The sequence below is a fragment of the Talpa occidentalis genome, unplaced genomic scaffold, assembly GCF_014898055.3.
Source record: "Talpa occidentalis isolate TD23 unplaced genomic scaffold, MPIMG_talOcc4v2.1 talOcc4.6, whole genome shotgun sequence".
Classification (NCBI taxonomy): domain Eukaryota; kingdom Metazoa; phylum Chordata; class Mammalia; order Eulipotyphla; family Talpidae; genus Talpa; species Talpa occidentalis.
In genome coordinates, this window is record NW_023604972.1 from 38,460,523 (window position 1) to 38,476,576 (window position 16,054).

Genomic DNA, 16,054 nt, shown 5'->3' on the forward strand with positions numbered 1-16,054 from the left:
AGCCACAGGTCAATCCACCCTGAAGCACAATGTTGGGTGTATTTGCCTCTGTCCATGTTCCTTTTAGTTTACTAGAAGACTGCTTTAAATTGTTAATAATTTTTAATAACTAGACAGTACTAATAGTAAATCAAGACCTCAAATCCAAAATTATAAAACTTTAGAAATAGACAACTTTACATAAAAATATTAATTATTAGAATATGATCACCAGATACACAGAAAAATATGTCCAAAGTTATGGAAATTTTTCCTTCCCATTCTTTATATCCTGCCAATACCCAAAAGAAACTGAAACTACTATTTAATTAATTTTGTACGAAGATATCACTACAGCATGAACCAATGTTCAAATAAACCTATTTAAACCAACTTGAGTCACTTTAGAACATTTGCCATTAATGAGGTAATAAAGAATAGCACAATTTTTTGTTAGAACTAATAATGAAATCAAATAAGTGAATTTCTGATTCTGAGGTTTTGTATATCAGAAACAGACGTACTGATTGACAATCTCTGGAAATCGGGTCTAGGTGCATTATTTTAACAAAACTTCACAGAATTGATTCTTTTTTTTTTTTTTAAAGATTTCATTTATTTATACACGAACCAGGTTACAGGCCAGATGTGCAGGAGGGTAAGAGGATTTACCAGAGACAGAGCGGGAAATAGAGCAGGCAGACTGACTGAAATACACTGCTGAGGGGAGCAGCGGGCAAGACAGGAGAGGTCTGCTCCTATGTGAGATTCTCACCAGCCGGGTGGGTCGAACCGGTACTGCAGAGGCTGCAGGCAGCTTCACAGCCCTATGCTCAACGGCCTGTGCCACCAGGGAGGCCCAGAATTTATTCTTATGCATTACAAAAGGCACTGTACAGGAAAAGCTCAACCTCACTTAAGTTCAACCTCAACAACTTCAGAATTCTGCTAGAGTTAAAAATGCAAAAATTTTAAATTGTACTATATGAATATTCTATCTTCACTCAAAGATATATTTTAAATTTATTAAAAAAACAACACTTGATGAAATAAATTTCTTCATAATGAATTATTTGGTTTTGATAACTTTTTCCTGATTATAAACAATGACCATTATTGAAATGTGTAAACAGATTTAAATAAAAACATAAATAGCACTGGAATTAATGAATGTTAATGTGCTGTCCTTCATTTCATAGTTTCTATAAATGCATTTGTGTGGGTTTGGTTGCTAGGAAAAAAATAAATTATCCCTTAACATCATATTACCATGCCAAGAAACTTCCATTGGTATTCAAAAAATTGTTTGGAAACACTGTATTTGACCATCACATGGAAGAATGGATTTATCCAACAGTTTTTGTAATATTCATTTATATATCTACATTTGGATGTTTTTAAATAACACTATAAGCCTTTTTTCAAGCTATTTGTACACATTTGGTTATTTTTTATAATCCTATGGGTAGAATTGAATGAAATAAATGAAAATATCAAGGTGCCTGCCATATATATGTATATATGTATATATATAATACATATATGCATGTATGTATATATGTACATGTGTGTATATGCATATATGGCTATATATATATATATATAGCCAAATTATCTTTTAAATATTTTGCCAATTAAAACTCACATTATCCATGCTTCAGAAAGCTCCCACTGATCATTAATTTTTTATAAGTTACAATTTGAAAGAAGGGAATAGTATTTGATGTTTTAGTTTTCATTTCTTATTGGTGACAGTTAATTTTTTTCATACATTCTTTGACTAAAAATACCTTTATATTCATTAGCAAATTAAAGGAAAATAGTAAGAAAAATCTGTAAGGATTATAAAGAATGTTTTAGTTTGGTAAAGCTTAGGACACACTGATAAGCATAGATTTATTTTTCTGAATCAAAATCAAATAGAACATAAAACTTTAGGTCTATATTTGGTATTTGACAGGTAAAAATCAATTTACACAAATTCTCATAAAATATTAAAAGTCTCTTCAATTGGCTAAAGAGACATCTCAAAGTTCTAAAATTTTATGTGGCACCTATAACAGAACATTTTAATTAGTCAAGCCTAAGTGACACAGAAACATATGGAACTGGCAGTAATCTGGTTGCAGAATGATTGAGCAGTTGTGGGTGAAACAAGTTAAAGAGGATAATCAACATTAATGTTAATTTTTTTTTTTTTTAGCATTAATGACTCCTTAGTTCAAAGCTTCACAGCTTCCAGGTGTCCATCCAGATGCCTCACATTAAACTGGTCCTTAGGTGCACACTGAGTCACTCATGCAGGGCACAGAACAGCAACCAGCATGGAAAATTATTCTCACTGATGGGACTTACTTCAATTTCCACATCTTTGACACTCATAAGGATTAGTCCCTGTTCCAACTTCAGAATTTTTTCTAATTTAAAAATCCATTAAGTTTGAAAACTCTCTTTTTAAGGGGGAAAAAAAATAACTCGTATTCCACCATCTTCTTCAAACCCACACACTGATCCAAAAATACTGCAAAATTAATGTAGCACATTATTATACACACACACACTTCAAAAATCAAATCATGCTCCTTACCACTGAAAATTGTAAACATAAAGCATCATATCTAACCTGGTTGGTTTTTAATTTTGTCCTTAATAGACCAGAACTGAAAATAATAAGTCAAATGTAGGTCAAAATGAAAGAATTTGAGCTGACTGGCCAGGCAACTTCATTGTACAAACATTAGTGCTCCTCTATTTTCATCAAATAGAGTCAATATCCCAATGCATATTTAACACTATATGAAATAACTGTCATATACAAGAATTTTAAAAATGAGTACCAATAGTAAGCAAAATTGATGTCATTCTTTGGAACTTGAAGAGGTCAATTTGGAGATATCAATAGTGTATACTTTCACATACATATCTTAGAAATGGCCTATTTCTAACTAATTTCTGAAGTAAATAATTAGTAGGAAACGGTGATTACACGTGAAATAATTTATTTTTAATTAATTATTTTCTTACATGATTGTTAATTTTTGGACAGTATTTGATTTCTCCCCTTGGGTGCAGTCTCCCTAGTTCTCCCACCCACCATAGCATCCATAATTCATCTCCCCGACCCTTATGTCCTTTCCTCCCCTGTTTTGACCCTCTCCTTCCCCATTACTGACTGTATGCTTCAGATCTATGGTCAGCTTTTGGCAAGTTTTGTTTTTTTCTTGACCCTTTGTTCAGTTTCTCTATATCCTATGTATAAGTGAAACCATTCTATATTCGGCTTTTTTTCTCCTGACTTATTTGGCTTAACAAAATCCCTTCTAGCTCCATCCATGTTGCCACAGATGACATGAGTTCATCATTTTTGATTGCTGAGTAGAATTCCATTCTAAATATATACCACATCTTCTTGATTCATTCACTTGTTTTGGGGAATTATATAAATTATTAAAAATAGTGCTGCAGAGCAGTCTTCTGCCCACCTGTGTCTATGCAACGTCCCACTTACACAAACTCACTGTCCCTCTGCAGGGCAGCAGGCTTCCTGCCTGCCCGTGACCTGTACCAGGACAGGGCTTCTCTTCACTGAACTCCCTCAGCAGAAGCAGCTCTCCTCAACGCTGCCGGCTGGGACCATGCAGGCCTTTCTCTCTTATGAAATCTGTCCCTTTTGGAGCAGCCCTTTCTTCCCATTTGCCTCTATGCTAGTGTCCTTTATTCTTCTCTCCCTTTTATAATAAACCTGTCCTTTTGGATAAATAAATAAATAGTGCTGCAATAAACACAGGAGTACGTTTCCTTTCAAACTAGCAGTTTTCTGATCTTTGGGTAGATTCCTAGGAGTGGAATTGCTGGGTCATATGGTAGATCCATATTCAATATTTTGAGGAAATGGTGGCTGGACCAGTCTGCATTCCCACCAGCAGTGCAAGAGGGTTCCTTTTTCAATACATCCTCACAAGCATTTGTTGTTTCTAGGTTTTTTGTTTGTTTGTTTGTTTGTTTGTTTTTTAACATGGGCCATTCTCACTGGTGTGAGGTGTTATCTCATTGTGCTTTTGATTTGATTTGCCTGTTGGCCATTTATATTTCTTCTTTGGAGCAGCTGCTCTGGGATGCTATTTTCAGCTTCAACATCATATGCCCTAAAGGATTACACAAGGCTGGTGGAAAGCATGCTGAGTGTATACAATTTGATTCACTTCATTGCTCAAATGTTCAATAAATATCATGGGAATATACAAACTGAAAAAAAAAATACTTAAAGATATTCAGACTTCAATATATATGTATTAGGAAGACTTGTATGTATGTTTGTCCCATATTGGATTTTATTGTTATTCCCATTTAATTGAAAGTGATAGTTGTGAGGTTTTTAACCTGTGTGGTGTATCTTCATATGTTGTACTTGTTATGTTTGTAACACATATGTTATATATGTTATGTTTCATGTGATAACAAAACCTTTTTAATAATCCCATAGAATGTATGCTAGATGAAAGTTAAGAGGAATAGTGTCCATACAAGAGGAAAGATTTTCCAAAATAGACCATACCTTGGGATTTATAAAACAAAGGGAAATATGTTTGTTATCAATAATCTCTATACTCTGAATCCCTATTCCAAGAATCAAAAGAAAAAAAAAATTCAATTGAAGATGGTTTAATGGTAAGGGAATAGAAGGAAATTAAAAACACTGGAATCAGTCTCAGTCTTAGAAACTAACAAATACACAAGTCTTATAACCTTAGGGCTGGGAAAGAAAACAGGAACAAAACTGCTGAAGCCAAAAAAAAAAAAATCCACAGGCACAAACAGGCATGTGGCTACAGAGGAATAGAAATTGAAAAAAAAAAACAAAAACAGGTTAACTAAAAAGAGATGTAGAACCACAAGGGCTTCATAATTATTACAAATAAAATGTCACACCTAACACTTAGTAAACTGACTCTTTCAGGGCACAGAGTGCCTGTCAAAGGATTGTTCTTCTTATGCTATGTCATGACATATCTATTATTCTAAATCATAAAATGAATAAAAATAATTTTGAAACTTACTTTTTCAAGTGATTTTTTTAATAAAATTGCTCCTTATTATGGTATAAAGTTATCTCTCAGATCAGTTATGTATACTATATTTTCCTAGAAAGGTTCTATAAGACAAACTAAGCATATTCAATTATGAATGCATGCATTTTATCTCAAAGACAACAACTATGCAAATTTGTGTCAAGACTCCCAGGGGTACTTAAATTAGACTAGTAGCCACTGTACTTGAGATAGAACATCAGACAAAGTTGCAGTAGAAATAGCAAGCACCCAATAAATTCCTTTGTAAATTCACCTTACTTAAGGGATGGCCAACAACTCATTTGTTATCATATAGGTCCTCCTAGTAATACACAGCACTGCTTCACCTAGTAAACCTCAAGGGACCTTGAGATATAGAGAGTTAACGGCCCTCCTCAGGTCACACAGTTATTAGAGTGACTAGTAACCAGTGATATTGAATTCGAAGCTGGCATCTTGTCTCTTAAACTGGTGCTTTTGGACTCACCTATGCTTTGTGGATATATTATCACCATGCTTCATTTACTGCTGCAAACATATTGTTTTTGTTAAAATTCACTTTCATGTAGGGAAAAAAACACACATAATGGAAAATTTTACAAGATTCTTTTGTTTTTGATATACTTGTTCTTAAGAGGAAAAAAGTGCTTCTTAAAATGAAAACATTAAAGTTGAGAATATTATTTGCAATGTACAAATCTATATACTTTTTATCTTTTACATTTGACCATCAGAGCAAAAGAAGATGTTTTAAATTTAGACACTGATTTTTTTCTCTCTTTTAACTACACATAAATTATATAATTAATATACAGTAAAATGTACATATTTAAAGTCTCTAATTTGGTCAGATTTTATATATGTATACACATGTGAATGCATCACCAGAATCAAGGAAATTGATGGATCTCCCCCCCACAACAAGTTTCCAGTGTCCCTTTTCTAATTCTACCATCTGCCATTTCTGATCCCATCCCATTTCCACCTACTAAACTATCTTATGCCATTACAGACTATTTTACTTTTTATAGAAAGTCATATAAATAAACTGGTATGGACTCTTTTGTCTGTCTTTTTAAATTTTGCATAATTATTTTGATATTCATCCACGTAGGTGCATATATCAATAATTTATCCTTTAATTGTTGTGTGGTATTCCAGAAATTTCCGTATATGGAAATACCACAATTCATGTAAGCATTCATTTGTTAGCAGATATTTGGATTGTTTGCAAATGTTTGACTATTACCCAGTAAAGTTACTGTGAACATTCAGGTGCATATATTTGGATGAATATCTACCTTAATTTATCTTGAATAAACATCTAGGAATGGCATGCCTGGATCAAGTAAGAAGTACATGTTTAAATTTTAGAAACTTCCAAATTATTTGACAATGTCTTATCATTTTACATCCCCAGGAGCAGTGTGTGAGGGTTCCTATTCCTACATATCCCTGTCAATATTTGATGTCTTTTCAATTTTAACTATTCAAGTAATCTTTCCATAGAATCTCATTACGATTTAAATTTGTATCTCTTTAATGACTAATGATGTCAAATGTCTTTTCATATACTAGTTTATCATTTATTTTTATGTCATATTGCATTAACTAATATCTAGGAAGCCAGAGCTGAGTCCCTGGGACATGAGTATACATTCTTAGCACATTCTTATAAAAATATTTTTTACTCTGAGAAAGATGAGACTCCATCAAAGTGTTTTGAGAAGAAAAGTATATGATCTACCTTATTTCTTAAAATTTCCACTCTACAGCACTTGAGATATATAAAGGCAGATTAGGGCCTCCCAGGTGGTACAGCAGGTTGAGTGGCACATTGTGAAGCTGTCCACAGCCTCTGCAGCGCGGGTTCGATTCCTGGCCGGCCAGGGAGAAACCCACATGGCACAGTGGACCTCTGCTGCCTTGCCCGCTGCTCCCCTCAGCAGTGTCTTTGGTCCGTCTGCCTGTTATGCTCCCTGCTCTGTCTCTGGTGAATTCTCTCACCCTCCGGCACCTCTGACCTATACCCCAGTTCTTGTATAAATAATAAAATAAATCTTAAAAAAAATAAAGGCAGACTAGTAGAAAGGTTATTTTAATAATCCGGGTGATAGATAATGGGCCTTGGACTAATTAATGGATGAGTAAGACACTGTCTGATTCTTGTTACAGGTTCAAAGCAAAACTCACAATATTTGTTGGTGAAGAGTATTTGGGGTTTAAGAAAATGCAGGAGAAAAAGGCAGAGATCATTGTGACTTCAATAAAGTAGCTACCATTATATGTCTACAGAAGTATGCAGAGGGAAAATGTGTGACATGAAATGATTGAGAATCCTATTCAATATTATTTTTCTTAATTTACCATTAGTTTACAATACTATATAAGTTTCATGATTATAGCTACACACCTCGATATATGTATATCTCTCACCACACTTAGCACCAAAATTCTATATACAACTACCAAATTGATCCCCTCTATTATTCTTCCTACCCCTTCCTTTTCCCATCTGGTCACTACAATTTTAGCCTCAGTGTCTAACAGTTATTTTTGTTTTGTTTTTAAGTTCATTTGTCCTGTTTATCTATATTCCACATATGAGTGAAATCATTCTTTGGCTGTCTTTTACTTTCTAAATTATCTCACTTAGCATAATCTCCTGAAGTTCCATCCAAGTTGTTAAAAGAGATGAGTTCATTTAATAGCTTAATAGTATTTCACTGAGTATATATCTTATTCAAAATCAACTGGAGATGCTGAATAAACAGTTAATTACAACAGTCTGTAGTTCAGGACTTAGATCTTTTCCAAGCTATATGAATGAATTTAGCCTACATATGGTGTTTAAAACAATAAAAATAGATGAAGTCACATAGCAGGAGTAGAAATAAAAGAGGATACCTGAGGCTCTGTCCCCAATATTTCCAAGTATCCAATCACTGTAAGAGTTTTTCATATTTTGTGGCCATTATTAGTATTTTAATAAGCAATCAGATTGTATTAACAATATATCAAAGTTGACTAAGAATATACCATTTTTGATAGCTATTATTTCATCAGGAATTATTCTTATTTGCAGCTGCATTGTGCATGCCTTTAGATTTTTTACACTTGGCAGAGTGTTGGATGAATATCAAGAGTGAAGATTTTTGTTAACTTATGACTCAAGATATTTCTGATTAAAAATGATCTTTTAAAGTGGTCTTTTCTATCCGCTAGTCACTATGGCAATTGTATTATCCAGATTCTCATTACAATATTTGTTGTTGAAGAGTATTTGGGGCTTAAGAAAATGCAGGAGAAAAAGGTCACTGAACAGTACAAATAAATCTGGCAGATAAAATTATAGTATCATTCAATTTAAATAAATATCTCTAAATTATATACAAGAGTATTAACAATATCTACTGTTGTGAGCAAGATCTTACATAATATAGAAAGCAGATTTTTTTCAGATTTCAGCATTCTTCTGTTGCTCAGTCAGATTAAAAGACAAACAAAAAATCAATTTTAGTTTTATCTCAAATAGGCCACAAACTGAGGAAAGATCTGGATTCTAACATCCATCAGAATATATCTTAATTTCAGAAGATCAACATTCAATTTTCACTGAGTAAATGGAGATGCTGGAAAAGTTCTAGCACCTGCACCCCTATGTTTATAGCAGCACTGTTTACAATAGCTAAGCTTTGGAAACAACCCAAATGCCCAAAAATAGATGATTGGATCAAGAAGATATGGTACATATACACCATGGAATATTACTCAGCATTCAAAAAAGATAAACACATGCAATTTGCAGCAACATGGATGGCGCTGGAAGGGATCATGCTCAGTGATATAAGCCAGAAAGAAAAAGAAAAATACCGGATGGTCTCACTCATAGCAGGAATCTAGAAAACTTAAATAATGGACCAGGAAAATGAATAACTATAAGAAAATGAAAATGAAAATCAACAAACAACTATGAACCAGAGATACTCTATGGGGGGTGAGGGGCGGGGAAGGGAGGGATTGGGGTCAAAATAAAGGGGTTGCAATTGTATGGGAAATATAAAAATAAAATTTATTAAAAAAAGAAATAAACATTTTAAAGTATATAGTTATTAATTTTTAAATAAAAAAATTATGATATTTATTAGCAAGAGAAGACCAGATTAAAAAGCACAGATGGTCATAAAGCTCTACTTCAAAACAGTTGCATCATTTTTCTAGATCAGGTGGTCTCTTGATTTATCATGACCTAGCAACTTCTTAGAAGTAGTCTCTAGTCCACTGCAGACCTACTGAGTCAGTAACTCTGGAATCAAGATTCAGCAACCTATGTTTTAACAAGCCCTCTAAATGATCCTGGCTTGCATTAAAGTTTGAGGACCATTGAACTACATGAATCCAATAAGAAAAAGAAGAAAGAGAAGGAAGATCATTCATTTTTAATGAAACCTCACATGCATTAGATATTGAATTAGTAATGTCACCATATTTTTTATTTTGTAACCACTTTGTAGCTATTGATATCCCAATTTAGCAATGAGTTAATTCTCATAGATGCTAAAAAAAATATTTAGTTGTCACACTATTCCAAAATGCTGATATTTTTCTTATTCTTTAACTTGAAGGGGAAAAACTGATAGATGAGTTTCTAATTTCTAAAAGATAGAGAAATAAAAACATTTGTTGATATTATTAAGTTCTTGGTTTTCATGTCATGGGTTATTAAAATTTTGTCATTATTCAATTTACCTCACACATATACAGTTATAAAGAATAATAATGAAACTAATAGTCAGCTGATAGCTACAAAACCTAGAAACCAACAGCAATAATATTTGCTTCAAATGATTATCTTCATTCTCAGTGAAAGAGAAAAAAAAATTAAAAGGGAGAATGCACAATAAATCTATTAGGTAAAAGAAAAAAAAAACCTCAGAGATTTTTAAGCCTATATTTTTTCTTTATTTTTAGACAAGCATAGTAAATGCAGGTTCACTTTTCCTTACAGTGGATAAAGAAAAACTGTTAAGACTGCAATTATGAAAGAACATTCACCTGAAATAGAATCATAGAAAAGAGAGGCAATGTCTATTTCATCTAAAAATGCCACAAATATTCAAAGCTCATTTCTATTCCAATCCATCAATGTCACTATTTGACTTGACCCACAAGAAAAATCAGGATATAATCTCTTTCAAAAAGACAATCCTGTTATAAATTTTCTGTCTGTGATATATTTCCTAGTATTCCAGAGCTAATTCATCCAGAGTGAATTTCTACGTGTGTTAATATAATGCTGGGCAACTCTTAGGATAAAATAATTAATCTGAGTAATGTCTGGTACCAATGCACTTTTTCATTTCTAAGTCATTTTTCAAAATAATAATAATAATAATATCAAAAACGGCAAATCATCATTTGGGCCTCACCAATTGCTACAAAAACAGCAAATCATCATTTGGGGCTCACCAATTGCTACTAAAAGCAAGTCACAGTAAAATCTTAGAAGTATATACAGATCATGACTTGAAGTAGAAAGCAGAAACAAAAAATTAGGTATACTGATACAGAGGATATATATTTAATAAAAGGAAATATTTTGCAGAAAAGCCATAACTAATTGTGCCAGAAATATTTGGAAGCATTATCTGCAATTTTCTGGTTTACATATGTTGATTTGGAGAAATAACTTGAATCAGACATCATCAAATAGATATAAATACACTGAGAAAACCAACACTTCATTATAGGTTAAACATATGTTTTTGTTCTTACATTTTGTTTTTTTGAATTCTCAACTTGGAAAAAATCCTCAAGTCTATGAAATAAATATGTGGAAGAGGAAGAGTGATTGAGTTTATGTAAGTCTCTATTCATCAGTTTCTGTCTTCTAAAAAGTAATTGAGGTCAAAGAGGTATGAATAGGTAGAGCACAGAGGATTTTAGCAGAGAGGATTTTTAGGGCAGTTTAACTTTTTGATATGATAATACACTGGTGGATACATGTGATATTCATTTCTCCAGACCCATAAAATGGACAACTTTAAGAGTGAAACCTAATGAAAACGATGGAATTTGTTGACTGTGATCTGTCAGTTTGACTGTTTGTAGCAATTGTACCACTTGATTCAGAATATCCATAGTAGGAGAGCTGTGTACACGTAGGGCATATGTATTTTCCACTCAATTTTGCCTTGAGTCTAAAATTGCTATTAAAAAGTTTGATTTAAAAGAACAAAAGTATCTGAAAACAGAAGTATGCGATTAAAATATATTGAATATTTATGTTTTGAACACCTTTTAGGGGGAACTATTCTGTGGCACATTCTAAACAGCAGATCATAGGACATTAGTGAGGACAAAGCCCTAATTGCTCACACATGAGCCTTGTTTATAGCACACCCCCATATTACACTTTCCTATCCTTTCAGGCTTCTCTACAACTCTACCAATACTTTCTGAGATTAATTTTCAAAGAAACTATTTGAACTCAAATCCAAATCTCACTTAAATCTGTATCTATTGAGCCTCTATATCTGGATGTCAATAGTCAACTAAAATTCAAAATGTACAAAACCAAACTCTCTTCCAGATATTTAGCTTTAATATTACGATATTAATAAGTAATACCAACATTCACACTGCGAAACAAAAGGTCAAGCACCACTTTTTGTCTTATCCTCTCTGTCCTGTCACCAAAACTTCTCAATTTCAACTCTTAACATCTTCCGTATTTGCCCATTTTCTGCATATCATGACCTATAGCTTAGTGAAGTTTCTAATTGTGTTTTGCATGCATTGCTACAATTGGTCTTCTGTAAAGCCTTATTTCCTTCAATCTTGTTAAACCCTCAATATACTCCCCCGGCATCCCTGGCTTGATATTGTTGACATTGATAATTAAGAAGAAATGAGAGAGAGAGAGAGAGAGAGAGACAGAGAGGGACAGAGAGGGACAGAGACAGGAGGAAAATGTCTATTACCTATTTGCTTAAAACTGAACGATTACAGTCATTACTTTCAGGATACAATTCAGATTCCATGAGCATGGCATGCAAGCTGTCTACAATTTTTCTTTAGTACTTTCAGCCTCATCCATCCACTTGGCTACTGACTTATGAAATGCTATGCAATTCACAGAATACTCCATGCTCTACTTCACCTCAAGGCTTTCAGATGGTTTGTCCTGTGTACCTAAAATATCTTCCCACAACTTCTTTCTTTGCACTAACTCATTAAGATAATACTAGTGTGACCTGTTAGGGGATATCTTTTCTGATCTACATCAAGCCAGAAAGCAGGTGTTAGGGCACTTCCTACGTGCTCCCACACTGTGCTATGTGCCAGACACCGACAAAAGATTGGGGATGAGTTGAAGATTAAGATATTGTTACAGCTTCCATGGAACACAACTCTAACACATGGTCTACTATACAAGTTTCAGAAATTTCTTTGAGATAAAGGAAAAATGACTGAAAATTTCAAAATGCCATAATTTTTCACAATAGCAACCTAAAAATTTCAAAACTGATTTTTAAAACGTGATTTTGGAATTGAACTTGATAGGTAAGCATCCTCAGTAATTATGTATATAAAATATAAGCCATTAATCTATAATGTTCTCTCTAGAAACAGAAAAGGGGAGATTTGGAAAAATAAACCATTTTTAAAAGTCCTAAATTGTTGAATATTAAGGAGTGCTAGGAATGTAGATAAGAATTACCATTATATGAATTACTTTAGGGAGAGGAATTTACTTTCTGATTTACATTTATTTAAGATTTTTAAAAAGTGAAAATAACAAACCATTAAACAAACATGGCACTGCATTAAATAAATTTAGGGAACATTAAAAAAAAATCTCCAAACTGTAGTAGAAGAAATAGTAGAGGAAAATTTGTAAGAGGTATTCTAGAGAAATCAACACACAAAACTGAAATTATTATTTCACATGTTTCCAAGCATGGAATAGGAGTTGACCTTGGTGACCTCAGTCGTCTCTGTCCCTATCTTTCATTTGAGTTAATGAAAATCTGTATAAATTTGCCAACATGAGCTGCAGTCCAAAACCCTGGTGTAATTAGTTGATGTATTAATTTGCCAGCTAGATGTGAACTGAGCATAAATATAGTGGATTATCATGCTAAACCCTAACAGGAAAAGCCCTAAAGGAGATGAAGTATATAGGTCATTTCTAGTCTCCAACTACTCACTGCAAATTTAACACAGTCAACAAGCAATTTTCTATGAGGAGAGTCAAGCCTATGCTTGAAAATTTGAAGTCAGCAACACCAGTACCATCACAGAAATAAAAGGAAAAATAGCTAATAATAAAACTACCCCACATTAATTTAAATCAAATATTCAATGTATTACTAACTGATGTATTATTAAAATTCCATTTAGCTAAATATTAAATCTACAAAGGGAGACTATGTGAACTGCTGCATTTGATTTATGCTTTTTCTTGATGTTTATATCCTCCTGTAATGAAAGTATTATTTTATGTAGATCAGAAAAAATAAATATAGCCATTAATATTAAAAACCATAATTTAGTTAGATAAATTCAAGTCATCAATAACCTTACTGTAAATAAAAAATTGAATTAACAGTCACAAGCACAATTGGAAAATACCTTTAGGAGTCATCTTCATAAGAAAATAGATGAGAAATTCATTAATCTATTCCTTTTTTTTTCTCTTTCACTGCCACATCGTTAGTACTTCATTTTAATTTTGTATAAGAATATAGACATGTACAGAATAGGGCCTCAGACCATAGGCTTTCTATAAATATTTGTAGAAAGAACATTTAAATGAATGAGTATAGAATGCCAGCATTCTTGTAAGAAGCCACTGCAATAACACAGCTGTATAATAAATACAAATAGGTGATGGCATGAATGGATTGTTAGAACTCATCACCAGAAATAAAATAATTTATATTCTCCCCCAAATTATCAAATTAATATACATATTTGGAGGTACAGCGTGACTCTTACAACACTGGATGATAAAACTCACCAGAAAAAAATTTCTTCCACCTCACCTTAATTGACCAAGTCAAAAGGGAATATTATTCAACAATCAAAAATGATAAATGCATGCCATTTGCAGCAACATGGATGAGCTAGAATGAATTATGCTCAGTGAAATAAACCATAAGGAAAAAGAAAAAACATCGGATGGTTTTACTTATAGCAGGAATATAGGGGAACACAATAAGACATCAGTGTAAAAAAATAACAGTACAAAACATAACAAAGCAAAAACAGACAATTATAAATCAGAGACATACTGCAGGGAAAGAGGAGAGGGAGGGGTTAGAGGGAGAGAGGGAGGAGAACAGGGGACTGAGGTGATGGTGCACAGGTGCACTGGGAAAGGAAACTCTATGGGGACTATGCCTAAGGCAGGGGAAGCAAATATTGTTTAAAAATGAACAATGATGTAAAAATTAAAAAAAAAAACAAAGAGAACATATTAGAAAAATAAATAAAAATCTGAATATTTTTCTCTTTAAAGTTTAACCAATGGCTTGGAAATCTACTAATGTAGACACAAAATAATATTCATAGTAGTCACTTCATGTTAAATTGTTTTACATTGAGAAGATGGCCTGGGAACACTAATTCCTAGTTGTTAATGGATCATTACCTCCCAATTCAAAAATAAACAAATACTATTTGTAAATACTGATTCAGTTTACAAAGGAGTAGGGTATGTAGGAAAGACTATAACACTTAGTAACCTGGAATTATTTTAGGTGAATGAAATTCTATCCTACAATTTGTCAACCTGTGAGATGCCAAAACACAAATCATGACCTTGGTTCATTCCCTGTATTTAATTTCCTGGGTTCTATTGCTCTCAAAGGCTTTATCTACTAATTGTGTCTACAGAATGCTAATCTGTTTTATTTTTTTAATTTCTTGTGTGTATATATGAGGGTGTTAAAACTATACTGAAGATTGGCAATCTTTTCCATTTTGGGTTCCTTTCTATTCTAAATGCACTAACACTAACACTATAGTTTTTTTCACCCTCCTGTGCCCATACCTCATGTGCCACCTTCCTCCATTCCTTCTTCCCTGCCCCCTTTTTTTTCATTTTTTTCATTTTATATATTTTTATATCATTTTTAATTTTTCACAATGTATGCATTTTCATCTTGGTTATAGTCCCCATATAATTCCCACCCCCCTCATTTTGATCCTACTCCCCCCATCCCTTGTAGTGTGTCTCTGGTTTACAGTTGCTTGTTGATTTTGATTTTTACTTTATTATAATTCCCTGCCCCTTTTAAGCAACAGATGAATGACTATTCATACATGCTCATAATTAAGAATTTTTTTTAAGATTTTTATTTATTTATTTATACAAGCACTGGATACAGTCAGAAGCACAGGAGGGTGAGAGAATTCACCAGAGCCAGAGTGGGGAACAGAACAGGCAGACTGATGAAATACACTGCTGTGGGGAACAAAGGGCACAGCAGGAGAGGTCTGCCACCATGTGGGACCCTCGCAGGCGGTTGGGGATCAAACCGGTGCTGTAAAGGCTGTGGGCAGCTTCGCAGCTCAGCACTCAAACACTGCGCCACCAGGGGAGACCCATCATAATTAAGAATTTTTAAATGAATTTTCAACGTTTAGAGACTTATTTTCTCCCTGTGTTTGACTGTCTTTGTGTAATCTGTTATGGATTCACCTTTTTAAATAATTGTTTACTATCTTCTTGCTCAGAAAAATACACTCAGTGTTGACACCAACCTAACAATATTTCATACTCTTCTACTCACTTAGTATTAATGACAAATAACATACTTGGTGTAAAAGTCCATGGAAATTGGCTTTGAAATTCCTTCAACCATTTTCTTCCTCCAATAAATTTGTTCATTAAGAAAATAAAATATGAAAAAACTGTACTCAAATATAAGGTTTGGATCTAATCTAATATCTATCAATCATTTTTCTTATATAGTTTTCCAAATTATTTTCTTTTT